At 45.7% G+C, this 15831-nt stretch overlaps 1 protein-coding gene across 3 annotated transcripts in view; it reads right to left on the reverse strand.

Moving 5' to 3' along the window:
* The window catches only part of PCDH15 (protocadherin related 15), a 695403-nt gene extending 681005 nt beyond the window's left edge, over positions 1–14398 (reverse strand). The window contains exon 1 of one of the 3 annotated variants that reach the window (XM_065068175.1): positions 14203–14383. The gene's annotated coding sequence lies outside the window, so the exon portion shown is untranslated. Of the gene's footprint in view, positions 1–14202 lie in introns of all 3 variants that reach the window. The other 2 variants (XM_065068168.1, XM_065068170.1) reach the window with 2 other exon arrangements.
* Between the last annotated feature and the right edge of the window lie 1433 nt (positions 14399–15831).

Raw genomic sequence — 15831 nt, forward strand, 5'->3', positions numbered from 1 at the left:
CTTCTCTTAAGTACAGAAAGGAAAAAAAAGTTGGGTTTGTTCTTCTGTATAATATGAAAGCAGTGGAACAATGCACAAGCTACTGGTTTCAATAGGATTGGAAAGGGGGGGTGTGGGAAATCAAGATATATAAGCACATCTTTGTATCAGCAAAGCTTACTTTCAGTCGCTAACAAAAATGTAAGTACATGGTCTGCCTGAAATTATATAAGGGACAGACTGGGATGTATTATTTAACTCAAAATACCCACATTGCAGTTCATGTTTTTGACATAGTTCATTACCAGTACAATGACTTCCAACACCGTACATCATTTCAACAACATTAAAACCACTCACACCACACAGCCGCTGAAAACTTTCTAACAGGTTACTACCGGGATGCACCTGATGTAGCAGCAGATCCTGGTTTTGGAGGGATCTTCTTCCTGCATCACTGCACCGCATCATTTACCACCACTGCAGGCAGACCCATGCGCAGGGATGACTTTCCTGTAGGTAAAGCCCAGCGCTCCCTCCTACTACACAGCTAATATATCAGCGCTCCCCAGACCGTAAAGTGGGGCTACAAAGTCTCCTCTGGCCACAGCTCTGCCCTTTCCAGTTATCTCCTTTGTGTAACAGGCAAGAACAGATGGTAAAATTACGAAATACAAATGCATTATAAAAACCTGCTGCACAGAATCCAGCATTTGTTCTAAAAGCAACACAATAACATAGTTCAGTTAAAGTTTCTAACCAAATGGTTCCATCCCAACCACAGGAGGGAAAGTCACTGACACTGCGGATTTGTGAAATGTAGAGATTTTGTTGTTTAAAGTAGGTGCATTTAGATACATATTTTTGAAGTAGATACATTCATTTTACTCAACCTCTAAATCTACTTCACAGACATGCTATTGTTATGATGAGATTAAGAACTAGATTCAAACATATACGCAGGTATTGAAAGACATGCAGCAGGACAAGACCAGCACACAGCTCCATAGAAAAGGCTGTGGCAATCAGACTGGGGAACTAGTAACAGCTGAAAAGAAATCTCTGCGTACCTATAGTAACGTAGATGAATCCTTCTTACCCTGGTATTGGTAACACTCAGGTCAGCTACGCTCCTTTAGAGACTACTTCAGATATCACATATTGAAACTTCCATATTAAGCTGTTCCTTCAAATGCAAAAACCTCATGACCAGCCCAGGAATGCCATCATTTTGCAGGAAAACAATCAACTCTGGTACATACATTAAGCACGTATACATCTATGAGATCAGATTTGAACAGTGTGCAAAACAAAACCTAAAAATTTCTCCGTGGCTTTTGGGAGGGTCTAGGGGCCGTTTAAGCATGCATGAGTGGATATATATGTAAAAATAACTAACTGCAGAACACTGTGTGGGTTGCTTCAGTGGCCTTGCTGCATTTGAACATGCAATGGTACATTTGCTGCCCAGGGCAGAAAGAACAAAACAAAAAAACTCAGAGGGTCATGGTCACTTCCCAAGTTTGCTGCTGGGAAACTCCATGACTCTGCTGTCAGTGCAACACCATCTACCCCAGCAACAGGCAGCAAAATTACTTATGTTAAAAACGATAAAGGGACTAAAAATGGGCAGTTTCTGTAGCACACAAGTCTGTGGTACTATCTGCTATCAATTTGTGGATCGAAGGCTCTAAAGCCTAAACCAGTTGTACCAGCTTTGACAACCGGACCGGTATGTTACAGTCACCATTTCCCAGCAGCTCCCTTCTACAACCTCTCTCACTTGGCAGTCTGCTGCTTTGAGCACAATGTTAACTCACAGAAAACTGAGCAATGGGGAAAAGGAAACAGTGTTTCTACAGATGTGAATGTCATGTAAATGTCAAACGGCATGGTAAAATTTGATTAGGAAGCTGAAGGAAAGGAAAACAGTATCACTATAAGTAATCCAGCACACTAACAACAATCTCAGCCTGCCTGCTTGCAACATAGCCTTAGTGATGGATTTCATTATTTTTAATTTTCCATGTAATATTAAACTGTAATTGATTTTGCTAAAAGATCATATATAGCAGTACCAGAACTGCAAACAAATGTTTGTTGACAAGATGGATCTACACAGTCCCAATACTAAATTCCTCGTGTGCTGCACCTACAAGTACACTCAGTTCAAGAAAATTTCCATTTCTTTTACATTACAAATAAATGCCTGTCTCCTTCGAAAGACCAGGAGCGTTTGCATCCCTTCCTCTGTATGTGCCTGTGCCAGGGGAAACAGAAGGCGGTTTCACATTACAGCCCAAAAAGCAGGATTCCAGCAGACACTAAATGGATACAGATAATTTTTGGAGACCGATGTTTTTCAAAGGCTGCCCAAGCCCACTTCCCACCTTTCTTGATGAGCCTTAGGTACCTGCTGCTCTTCTTCCAGGAACTTTCCTCATACTGAGCACACTCAGTTCTGCTCATTTCGGGACATCCCCTGGGACCAGCTCAAGGATTTCAACAGCCCCAGTAACACCAATATGTTACTGACCCAGGGGAGAGATGTACTGGTGTACAGAGATAGGAGAAGGTTGGTAGCTGAACTGGAACTATTGGGTTTAACTAAAAGCTAAATATCTGCTTTACTCCAAAATACTGAGATAGAAAAATTCTACAGTAGTATTCGTATTAGAGCAAATGTGATGTTAGAAGGAAAAATTTTCCCAGCCACATGACATTTCTTCCATTAGCTTTACATGCCCCCACCAAATCACCACCACCACACACGGATTGATTCTCAATGGAATTAAGCTAATCTCAAAACACTCAAGCAATTGCCCGGAACTGATTAATATCTATCTAAAACGCAAATTCTTAGCCCCAGCTTGTCTTAGGTGTCTGTGCCCCACAGAGGATCACCTTAACTTTGCACTGTTCTTGACATTTTAGTTACTTGTTGTGCCATGAAAACAATTTGCTAATTTATTCCACACAAGTTATACAAGGACATGATCAGAAAGAACTTGGAACTTCATGCCCCTGATGACATACTCTGCGGCTGGCAGTCCAAGTCATAAACTTGTCACTGGCTCCATAATTGGTGGGAGGGCAAGAGGACATAACATCCATATCTCTGATGGATGGCTCCCTTTACTTTGAGACTCCTTTGGTAGTTAGAAGATTTTATATATATATATATATATAACCTGCCTTCACAGATATTAGAATAGGAATATTATCAAAGACTTAAAGGGAGATCATTGTACCCCCAAAAAAGACGGTTATTAAGGGATTTCAATAATCTGTCCTTCGCCTCCAATGAGGCAAAGCTCAGCACTCTCCTCCACTGCTCCATCGCTCTTTGAAGTTACAATCAGGAAGAAATAAAGCAAAAAGGGAAGCGGGTTGCAGTGCCAGTGGACGAAGCTTCAGTCCATTATGAATCAGACTGCACGTGAAACTCGGTATTTCAGCAGTTTCAGTCCCATCAGCGTACTTCAGACTACATTTCTAGATTAAAAAGGGCCAGTAGGGCAGTTTTTCTAACCCTCCTGGAGATGCCATGAACTTCCCTTATCCAGATGAGTCTCCAGGTAAATCCAGATAAAGAAAGGGGGAACCTCACTCACCAGCAGCCTCTCCCCTCCCTTTACTTCGTTTCCCGAGCTGGCAAGAAAGATTCCATATTGTGACAGAGGCTGCTGCAGAATTCTGAAAGCTGAACACTCCGCTTCTGCTCCCAGCAACTATGTTTTCAACAGGAGTTAAAAGCATCTGTGGAGTTTTTCAAAATACAAATATATTTTTTACGAGCTCGAGTCATACCCTATGGTTCACCAGTCAGAAACCCCATTTTATTACAGAGTCTACAGATTTAAAAAAACAAAACCCAAACAGCTACCAATTTGAAAGTCACCAGCTGCATTTATCCAGACCTTATTCAGTTATAAGTACTTAGGTAAATAACCTTGTTTCACATTAACTGTTAAAAGATTTATTTTTTTTTTTCAAACTAGAAGTTTCATTGTCATGAAATACATTGCTGTGAGATCTTGGTAGCAAAAAACGAAGAAGAGAGGAGCGAAGGAAGGCTGTTGAAGAGGATTACTTACTGCCCCGTGACTGACTGAGGGAAAAAACCCTCCAACTTCAGTTGAAAGAATGAGAACTGGAAAGCTTCCCGACTACCAGAACTGCAGCAATTTTGTTATTATGAACAAATCTGCGATAGCGGACATATGAGTAACAGAGTTCAGACAGAGACTTAAACCGGGCTTTTGTATTTCTACAACATGGCAATCAAAAATATTTCTTTATTAATACTTTAGGACAACGCAGGTTTTATTTAGCGCACTTAACTTCTGCTCAGCCGCCTACCACTTGTCTTTGACAGAGACTAAAAAATAAAACAAAATTCAAAGGCCACATTGTCTTTCTGCTTCAGGTTGTTAATTTCTCCTTGTCATACACATGCACTGTCCATATGTAATTCCATTAGAGTGCCGGTTTCATTTCTAGCTTGTGTTTACACTCATTTTGCATGTAACAATAAAAATAAAATATACCATATTCTAACTACTTTCATGGTGCTGTCTCACTAATATTTTTCTTTCCTCAAACTTGCAATCTCTGTTTGCAGACAACAGCAGAATAAAGACATGAGTTATTTCACGTTGTCGGCTACACCACCAGACACCACAGATTTCCAAGTAAATTATTCCTAGCTTTGATATTACACAAGTGTAAAAAATGAATGGAAAAATCTTCATAAGCTATACATTCAGTTTGTGAGATAAAGCACAGGTCTGTTCAGTGGAGATGCTTAGGAATGAGTATTGCCATAGCACTCAAGAATTCAAACACTATCATAGTTAACCCATATATATATGTATATGCTTAGCTACGTAACTGGATATTGCCAAGTGAAGCACGGACTGGCACAGAACTGAAACCCAGTGACTTTACGGCTATTCCTAAAGAAGTTGCTGGCCCAGCACTGGCCAGACCTTTCCCAGCTTCCCCAGCCCATCCGGACATGCTCAGCACTCACCTCCCACAGACATTTCCCATCAGCATCGCTGCTGCTGCGGTTCCATAAAACAAAACCCCAGGAGCTCAAACAGCTGCTCTGGAGGATCTGAACCAGCGGTGACCCAGACAACAGTCTCCAGAGGTGTCCCCGGCAGCCCCAGGAGTGTCTGTGAGTTCAGTGTACTCAGCACCATCATGTACCAGATTGACTACACTCTACGGTTACACAGTCACATACACGTTGTTGATAGAAAATGCAGTTAAAAGAAAGCTCAATCCAAATGACCAAAACCAGATCATGAGAATGGTCAAGTTCGGGTTTTGTTTTGTTGTGGGTTTGTGGTTTTTGTGTGGTTTTGTTTTTTGTTTTTTTTTTTTTTTTTTTTTTTGTGGTTCTTTATTTTGGTTTTGTTTTTAAGCATCTCCTACATCTGACAGGGCATAATTAATTTCTCTATTTAGAAGAGATTTATTTTCTCCACAAGAGTCATGAAGAATGTCCTTCACAAAAATATTCTGCCTATTACTCCAAAATACATCACTGACATTTTAACGGCTCTTGTAGCAAGCAACACACACTGACCTGCTCTCATGACATTTGCTTGCCCAGAGAAATACCCCTACAAACAAGAACAGTGAAATACTGACACCCGCAAGAAGTGAGCACAACGCTACCTGTCATCATCCCTGTGCTGCTGCTCATCAGCCAGCTGCTGATCCAAGTAACATCCTCGTATTTCAATAGAAACGTAAATGGAAACAGGGTGGCTCCCCCATTCCTATGCTATAGGATGGATATCAGGAGCACGTGGAATCACAGTCACCTGGTGGCATCACACTCTGCAAGGAGGCGCAGAACTCCCAGAATCTGGGGGCATGTCCCCGAGCTCATGGGACACCCAGACCCTTGTACCAAACGCAACCAAGTCCCAGACTGAAGATAGCAACAACCACAGCAACACTGTTTCTCAAGATACAGTCAAGGGGAAAGGGTAGGCAAACAGAAAATGCTGTAATCAACTATTTGAATTACACTGGCATGCTGGGATTAATACTGGTATTTTTGTAAAAAGCACCACAGAACATTTAATGATGGAGCGGTAACAGACTGCAGTACCGCATGTCATCCAAAAGAATAAATCACTAAAACTCTCCAATGGTTGTACACTAAACCGTAATTTGCACGGAAATCAAGGAGGAGTATCTTTGTTCTGTCTAAAATATGTGACAAGGAACCATGTGAATGAAGGAAATGAGGCAACCGATAACCTGGCTTTGCAGGACGGCTGCTCAGTCTGTAAAATGGACATGTTACCAACCCTTCTCACACAGCCTTCCCAGATTCTCAAGCAATGTTATTTATACATTCAGCATTATTAGACGGCTCTTAAGACACTTCGTACAGAAAATGTTTGGGTTTTCTAAAGTAGGAAAGTGGGTTAATATGTATTTCTGTAAAAATAAAGCTACTTAAGCCACAAATTCTTATCCAACAACTAAAATAATAAAACAAAAGCACTGATAAAAGTAGCGGGCTGTATATTTCTCTACCACTAATTAAAATCACTTCACTAAGAGCGGCATTTTAATGCTTAAACACGATCTTCATATTAGAAAGGACTCAATGCTGTTTTATTAAGATGGCTCCTGAAGCTGTTTTATCAGAATATTTTCCTCCTTACATCCTTCTCTAACACCTTCCAAAATCTTTCTACCAGCTTTTATCAGTCAGCTTCATCTTTCTACTCAGTTTCTTCTACCCGTATCTCAAATGGCTTCTTCAGGCTAGAAAATAAAATGGAAATGAAACGTATATCTAAACAAAAAATAAGCTATTACTTTAACAGTGACAGAAAATAACTGTGGTCTTTGTGGTACTTCACTTTGAACTTTCCTCTGTCTGTCCTTTTTCCTTGGCCCTTCAGACGGCACTGTTTCAGGGCCTAGGTCTCTGTTTCAGGGCATTCTCTGGTTACAGAACACAGCTGGGGAGGGACAGCAGCCCTGGTCCTTCCTGTTGGAAGTCCCAAGGAAACTCAGGAAAAAGCCCAGGATTCCTCTGTTCACTTTTAGGCTAAGATTCCAATTTTGACACCGCTAATGTGATCTCCCAATAAGAATCATAATTCCCAGTATGACCCAGCAGAGCTGAGGCAGGAGTTCTGTACGCAGAGCTTATGTGGTACCTGGCTCCTCACTGCTCTACACACTCTGTCACTGCAGAATCCTCATTGTGATACACCATTACAGAATCACAGAATGTGAGGGATTGGAAGGGACCCAGAAAGCTCCCCCAGTCCGACCCCCACGCCGGAGCAGGAACACCCAGATGAGGTTACACAGGAAGGTGTCCAGGCGGGTTGGAATGTCTCCAAAGAATAAGTTCCATCTCAAATTTGAGTGAAACTTCCTGTGTTCCATTGCCCCTTGTCCTATCACTGGTTGTCACCGAGAAGAGCCTGGCTCCATCCTCCTGACACTCCCCCTTACCATACTGATCCCCAGGAATGAGTCCCCCCTCAGTCTCCTCTTCTCCAAGCTCCAGAGCCCCAGCTCCCTCAGCCTTTCCTCACACGGGAGATGCTCCACTCCCTTCAGCATCTTGGTGGCTGCGCTGGACTCTCTCCAGCAGTTCCCTGTCCTGCTGGAACTGAGGGGCCACAACTGGACACAATATTCCAGGTGTGGTCTCCCCAGGGCAGAGCAGAGGGGCAGGAGAACCTCTCTGACCTACTGACCACCCCCTTCTAACCCACCCCAGGTACCATTGGCCCAGTGCTGGCTCATGGTCACCCTGTTGTCCCCAGGACCCTCAGGTCCCTTTCCCCTACACTGCTCTCTAATAGGTCATTCCCCAACTTATACTGCAACCTGGGGTTGCTCCTGCCCAGATTCAAGACTCTACACTTGCCCTTGTTCTATTTCATTAAAATTTTCCCCGCCCAACTCTCCAGCTGGTCCAGGTCTCTGATGGCAGCACAGCTTCCAGTGTCAGCCACTCCTCCCAGCTCGGTGTCATCAGCAAACACTGACAGTGCACTCTTATTAGTCTTATTATCTGCTCCATGACTAACTGCCCTCAAAAACCCCTCCAAAGAGTTACCTAACAGAGACAGATTTCTTCCAAAACCCCACTCACTGACAGCCGTTAGGTGCATTCCCAACAGCGGCAGGGAGCAGAGAGGCTGCCCTGCTCAACCCGTCTCTGCTGCGTTCGGGCACCTCCAGCAAAGCTCCTCAACAGCAGCTGAGGACTCAGGGCTGTCACGCTGACCAGGTCGAGTCTCTGGCAACAGGAGAATCTTCAGGGGTCCAAGGCATGTGCAGCCACTCTACAGCCGTAGCTCACCCTTCTCAAACACTCTAACGGCTTTTTCCTTCCCAGGTGAACCCAGGAAGGATACCCTCCTCTCACCCATGCCCAAAGCTATATATTTTGTGCATATACAGGTGTCATACAGAAGTCAAATAGCTAATTTTATATATACAAAACAGACACTATTTTAAATTACCTTAGCTCTTACTCAGATTTCTCACCAGCAATCAAAAGTACTTGTTCTATAATAACTTCTTTTGTGTGACAGCTTGAAAAAAATTCAGTCAGGTATGCAGTCACCAAAGAATAGCATGTAATCCTAACAGCTAGAAAAAACACAAACCCACTGCCAAAAGGATTATATCAACTGCCTGAAATGTCAAAAAGACAAATCAAATCCAATTACTTCTGAGTAAGTATTTACTGTAAAGTGTCTTATAACAAACCACCTAAGCATCCCAAGTTGCAGGAGCATACTCTCTCCCAGCAGCCTGCCTTATTGTACACTTACAAGCTTTTTAGGCACTCCAAGTTTCCTTCCTCAAAACATCTCATATCAATAAATGCATCAAATAGAATGCTCTAGTAGCAGCAAAATTAACACCACATACCTGCAAGATGCTTTTTTCCCCTTCATCAATCAGTTGATTAGTTATTTTTAATTAAAATGGGAAGCTCTGATTGCAGGGTTTTGAGCAATAACCCTCTCCAATTTAACTACTGTTTTCTGTGGTTCACATCCTGAATTCATAAACTATTAATAGGACAGAACAAGCAAACCTGGTTCTGAGTCTCAAGCAGCCTTCTGGCTAGATCCAGATCTCAAGCTGGAATGGGTCAGAGTTGGCCACCTGTGTGCTGGAAATACCGAGAAGTACTGATTCATTGGCTATTAGTTCAGTTTTCAGCTACACACTCTAAATTTAGGAGAAAACTAGCTGGTTCACACAAAAGCAATGTCTCATTTTGCCAGAGGTCTCTGAAGTTTACTTTAAGTTTTGATTAAGATCCAAAAGCCAGCTCCACGGGGTAAAAAAGTTTGGTTTGTCAAAACTGAGGTTTATATCAGGCTTACTCTTACAGCTGAACTAAGACTAGTATTTACTTTCTTATTTCCATGCTTAGCTGGATAGAGTCTCTGATGCAAGCACAAACATAAGAACAAAACAAAAAATAAAGCTAACACTTGTTCTGTTTTCCTGTTTAAGAGCATTTTAACTGAAGCCATATTGTTTCCAAAGTCTTACCAAAACCATGAAAGGAAAAGTGTAAAGCTACTGGTTTTGTCTCCTTCACCTGTTTGCTAACAACAAATTTTGCCCCGTGTTTGAAGTTGTTCACATATGACTTAAATTGCAGAGTTCAGCAGTAAAGCTCCATGTGTATCAGGCTAAGACATAGGAAGAAGGAACGGAGCAATAAGCAAGGAAGACCTGAAGGATCCCGGTCTTTTAAGGATGTGTCCCACTAAGTACAAATGTAGCTCCTGGGTCCCAGGAGCAATACATAAGGAAATTACAAAAGTTTTGTTTTTTTAATTGAGGGTAAAGAACTCAGGCCAACTTGCAACTCCCGTCGACATCCACGTTCCTATATCGACCCCGGTAAAGTTCTACATCCCCTAATTCAGTCCTGTATCTGCTCTGGAAGAGCAACACTTAACTCCACAGTACAGTTCCATGTACCCATCCAGCAATGTACAAATAGACACCAACATGCTGACAATCCCAGCTGTCCTACAAAGTACCAAATGCGTACACATCTCAGATACACAATGCAGCAACTCAGACTTTGCGCTTCAGACTTCCACCAGGGTACAGAAAAAACAGTACAGACTTAAGAAACCCATGCACACATTTAAACAACCGCTATGATGCTCAGTTGGTGGACACTGGACCAGTAAACCATAACTATGTTCTCAAAAAGCTGACTAAAATACTTTGTCCGTAAAACACACATTAACTTGGTATGCACCTTTAAAGATGTTTAGGAGGTTGCTCTAGTAACTATTCCCATTTTAACAAATGAATTAGCAACTCTTAGTGTTTTCCTAATACATGTACATATAGTCATTTGAAAGTTACAGAAAAAGTACTTATCGCAACAGGATGTGAAAAGCTGCACTACTGAACTTTGAGTAATAATTTAAGCAACTCTGATCTAAGTATCCCTTTACCAGTCTACGGTCTTCTATAAAGTCAAGTATCTGTCAAGTACAGTCACTGTGCCTTCCAGAGGGTGGCATTAGGGGGTTGCCAGATCAACAGCAGCTGAAGTGAGAGGGTAAAGGCAGCAGTCCCCGATTCAGAAGCAACCTGCGTCGGATTTGGTGACACACCAAAAAGTTGAAAGCAGGATGGATTTCCACACCGTTCCCGTACATGCTGGGTTATGCATGCGACAAGACTGTCACTCCTGCTGCAGTATTAGCACGTTATCATTGCTTCTTTAGGCAACTCATTTCCATCCCGTGATTGACTAGCTGTGCAGATTGGGCTGTGCTGGGAAGCAGGAGGAGATGGCATCTTTCAGAGAAAAGCGAATTTGGAAGAGGTACAAAGCAGGAACAGTTTGCCTTCATTCCCAGCTTGCTACGTGGGATCTTGAGAACATTTCCTTTACCACTTCAACTATACAGTCTGATTTTATTTTTAAATTTCTCTCTTTTTTTTTTTTAACCAGTTTCCAACCATCAGAAAGCAAAACAGTTCTCAGTCGAAGTGAAAAACATATTCACTTAAACCACAAACTACTCAAAGAGCAGTCCAAGAATTTTACTTGTCACCAACCTCCTCTCATCAGGGGGATGGGTGTGAACCAAGAAGGAAACATTTCCACCTTAAGTTTTAAGGATGGGAGGTGGGAACAACCTGCCTGGCAAATGCAGGGGGTTGCCCTTGCCTTGGTGGAGTCTAAATGAGTCCAAGTGAATTGACTTGCATCTAACCCCGCTCCAACAACCACACACCTCACCCTAAATTGACATCCACACAACTGTCATTAACGGCCACTGCTGAAGCACAGAAAGGGTCTGGAAGGCACGTGCCCCCAGATGACAGCACCCACAGCCTCTCCTGTTCTTTCGAAGGTAATCTTGTATTCCTCAGGCTCCAGTCCGCAAGGCTGACTTCACTGTGTATCTCCCAACTTAGCGCAGCATTTCAAACATGCAGCTCCGATCAGCCACAGGGAAAGATAAAATCAGCGGGCTGTGTCAAAGGCGGGCAGCAGTCACACCACCCACCAGGAGCCAGGGGACCAGGGTCACCCTGCTCATTCCCACTCTCTGTCCACTGCTGCAATCCCACTCCTAAAGCATCTGCGGGGCTTTTGGAGCCCCAAAAGGTGTCTCCCTGCAGCTTCACTGTTCCAAGGCAAGGAGCTTCCCTCTCCCCTCTGAAGGACTCCCGGATGCCTGAAGGGCTGAGGCACTCGGGAAAAGGCAGCAGATAAGGCATCCAGCATCACTCCCCAAATGAGCTCAGAAATGAGATGGAACAGCAGCCTCTCTCCCGCACCAAGTACTACAGGCGAGGAATACTAACTGGTTCATTTATTTTACTAATTACCATATACAGATATTAAAGTCTAAATATTCCATTTCTTCCACCAGCCCTTTCAAATTAACCTTATATTTTAAAGCAATACGATAATACTTGAGGTCACCGTTCCTCCTCTGCCTGGTGGCAGGGACTGATGGGGAAGAAGGGGAGGAGATGGGTGCCGGTCCTCGCCAGAGGAGGCTCTCCCAGCAGCCCGACCCGTCTACCCCTACCCCGCAGGGTGCGGAGCCCCTGGGCCGGGGCAGCCCAACCAGTCTCGGCAGCACAGGTGCAGCCCTCCCCGCGGCAATTTCACCTGCATCTCTCCCCATCCCCGACTTACCCCCTTCCTGCCAGGCGCTGCGAAACTTTCCGCCGCGGCGGGCAGCGGGACGGAGCCGGGAGCGGGACCACCGCCCTCTCGGTGCGGGAGCGGGGACAGCGGCGCCGCCGCTCCTTCTGCCGCTGCCCAACGCCGGCTGCGGCTGCAGCGCTGCGGGGGGGGCAGGAAAACTTTGAGGCTGGCGGGGGGAGCGGGGAGGCGGCGGCGCTGCCCCCGCGGCAGAGGGAACCGGGAAGCGCCGCAGGCTCGGCCGGCTCTGCCGCGGCTCCCGGCTAGGGGAGCGCCGGGAAAGCGCTACGGCAGGGCTGAGGGGCAGCTCATGCCCGCCTCCCCGCTCCGCGCTTTATCAATCGGGGAAAAAAAAAAAAAATTAAAAAAAAAAAATAGAAAGAGGAAGGAGGATTGGGGGAGGAAAAAAGAAAAAAAAAAAATAGCAAGCGCTAGTATTTGCCAGAGCTCCGGGCATCCCTGCCTTGGCAACCAGCCCTCTGCAACCTCTCCTCCGAGATGGAGCAACCAAGTCCCTCGCAGCCCTGCCGTCCCCGTCCCCCAGCAGCGTTTCCCCACACACACGCAGGGAGGGAAGGGCCCGGGAGACACCGGCCAGTGCGCTGCCTCGGCCCGGCGCCCGCCTCGCTCCCCTCCGCGCCCGCCTGCCCGCCACTCCGGCCGAGCGGCGAGATGCTCCGCGGCACCAGGAACTAAACCTCCGTCAGAAACACTCGGCACTTACTGATCCAACTCCGGACCGGCGCACGTCGACTGCCAAGTCTGTGTATGTGCTAGTGATGCCTTATCCCCAAATGCCACCTGTAGGCCTTTTTTTTTTTTCCTGGGAGGATGAACGTCTCAGCTATCACCCATCTGATTCCGGCATAAAAAGTTTCGGGTGTCAAACCACCACCGCGGGGACCTGTTAGCTGCCCCAGTGTTAGTCCTGCGGCTCCCACACCTCCCCGAGAATGTCCCAAGTGAACCTGTGGCGATTTGCACCTGCTGCAGCAGCACAAAAGACCCGGGAATGGCAAACCTTTGGGTGTTACCTTAAAGAGGCATAGACCTCAATTTCTTAGCAAACAAACTCCACACTGATTCAGTCATTTAGCACCAATAGATGGGGAAGACCCCTCAGAGGGCAGCAGCAGCTAAAACACCACTGTTTTAAAATGCAAATGTTCACTTTATCATACTATCCCCTCTACTCATCTCTCAGACAAGACAGGACCAGATTCCTGTCCCCCAACACACCTGAAGAGAGCTTTCCTAGGCAACACCAACCAAATGAACTCAACACCTGAGTTTGCCTCTTTAATCACCCCAGACTCCCCTCCCCTCTTGCCTTCAAATCCCTTTATTGGATTCACCTGTGCTCCTCCCTCATTGAACTGCTGCAGGCAACTCCATCAGCTAAACCACCAACAGCTTTCCGTAAAACCTTTTTAAAAGGAAAATAACTCCTGACCTTTCAAGTGAAGATGACCATGTAAATCTTTACTGTCTCGGTATCATCTCAGATCCAAACGTTAGAGTAGATTTATGAACCACAAATTTTCTGCACAGAAGCTGAATAAAATCCAAGTTTCCCACGGATTTTCAGATGAGCCTGCTAATTTGTTTGGAATCTTAATAACCAAACCCAGCCTTCAGAAGGACTTGGACTATATGTCTCGAGTGCTCGGTCACTTAAGCACGCTGGATATTAGAAAAGGAGCCAACAGTTTAACGTGACGTCTCCTGAGGCAAACGGGATGCCACCAACTACTACTACGTTTAAGTGCTTCTCCCCTGGACGGCGCCATTTGAGCAGTATTCACCCCCCTGAGCCCCGAGCCCCAGCTGTGCTCGCTGCACTCAAACGGGTGCTAGAAGCTACCTGGCCAAATGACTTTACTAACCCTGCACAGGGCTCCAGGTCCTCAAGTCAGGTGGCCTCACCATTAAGATCCGCTGACCCACCGGGGGCTCCCCCATCCACCTGCCCATCGCACACCATGCCCCTCACTCACCTCGGTGCCCTCGGCCAGGGCGGGCAGCGCTTCCCCGCGGCCGCCGCCGGCTCCAGCTCCGTGGGCAAACGCTCGGCGCTGCTGCCGCTCCCCCGGCCTTCCCTCGTCCTTCCCCGGCGCCCAGCGCCTCGGAAACCCGGCGGGTGGGAGCCGAGCGGTGCCAAGGCTGTGAAACGCGGGCGGATTGTGCCCCCCTGCCGGGCCGGCAGGCCGGTGAATTGCAGCCGCAGACAGCGGGGCCGCTGCGCCGCCTCTCCCGACACCGCCGCCCCGGCCGCGGCTTCAAATCCCCGCCCTGGCGGACTTCAAGTACGCGACACGCTTCGTGTACGTTCCGTGTGCCTCCTGACCTCGCAGGCTGATCCGGTTATGGGACCGCACAGAGAGTACACACTTGCTTTAGTTTGTTTTGCTAGGGGAAGCAAAAACTCTGCAAGCTTAGCTGCAACAGAAAAATAGCAGTGAGCTGCCACAGAGTGCTGGCATGGGCTGGGAAGTTAATGAGGGGCATGATTTTCATGAAGTAAAAATGAATATTCATTATAGCAGCTGAAAGGGAGAGGACAGTATCAGCTCATTAGCAGAAGTATTTAGGCTTCCACCAATTGTATTTGCACATTTGTTTTCACAAAACAGAGATACTTGTAAAGGTGCACATGCACTTCAATAAAGGCCTGACAGCATCCCTTTGCAGGTTTAAATGTAAGATTCTCAGTTAACTATGAAAAGTCTAGGCTGGATCTGCAGCCTGTGGAATCAGGGGCTCAGCTGTTACTAATTTTTTACTTGAAGATTTATCACCAAAATCACCAACACGGAAATTTCTCCTATCTTTGGGGGAATATTAGCTTGAGCCCATTATCAACACAGTAGGCCAGGCCACACTCCTCCACTCAATATGGGATGCAAAGAACAATTATTTAACAATAAAATCCCCCAAAGATGGAGGCTGGGGGAGACTCCAGCAACCCCTGTGCTGTTTTTATTCCCACTACACTTGCTCACATGAAAAGATGAGCAAGGCATCACTCAAAAAATGAGTTCTGTCCACTAGTGGGTTTGGTTTCATTTTCAAGTTGGGTTAAAACGTCAATCTCCCATGGGAACTGACTCAGGTTAAAAAGGTTCTGTTTTTTGGAGGGTTGAGTTTGGCATGGATCAATTCCCTGATCTCACCTCTTGCAATGGCCCCATGGACAGACCATTGCAATGGTGCAGCCGTGGAGAGGAAGAGCAAGTACGGGATGGCAGCTGTTTAAAGTGGTGCTGCTACCAAAAGAAAAGTTCCCCAGGCTCCTAAACCATGTTTCCACTCTTTTCCTTGCAGCAACTTTGCTTGACCCTGTGGCGTGCCAGTTCAACTCATTAGATCCACAGAAAACTAACCTGGCAGAGAAAAGCAGAGCTTCCTTCATCTTTAACAAGCCGAGTGGGATCACCAAGGATAAGCAGCAGAGCCATTGCTAAGCAGGTCAGGAACGAGCAGACCATAGAGGTAGTCCAGGTCCAGCCCCTCCAGCTGCCAGGAGTAGTGAAATTTGCTCAGCCACTCCATGACCTCATCTTCTCCATTTCACCTGTGTAAATCCAGATTAAACCCTCCAGCTGCAGTTGAGTCCAGAATTTCAC

The sequence above is a fragment of the Columba livia genome, chromosome 6, assembly GCF_036013475.1.
Source record: "Columba livia isolate bColLiv1 breed racing homer chromosome 6, bColLiv1.pat.W.v2, whole genome shotgun sequence".
Classification (NCBI taxonomy): domain Eukaryota; kingdom Metazoa; phylum Chordata; class Aves; order Columbiformes; family Columbidae; genus Columba; species Columba livia.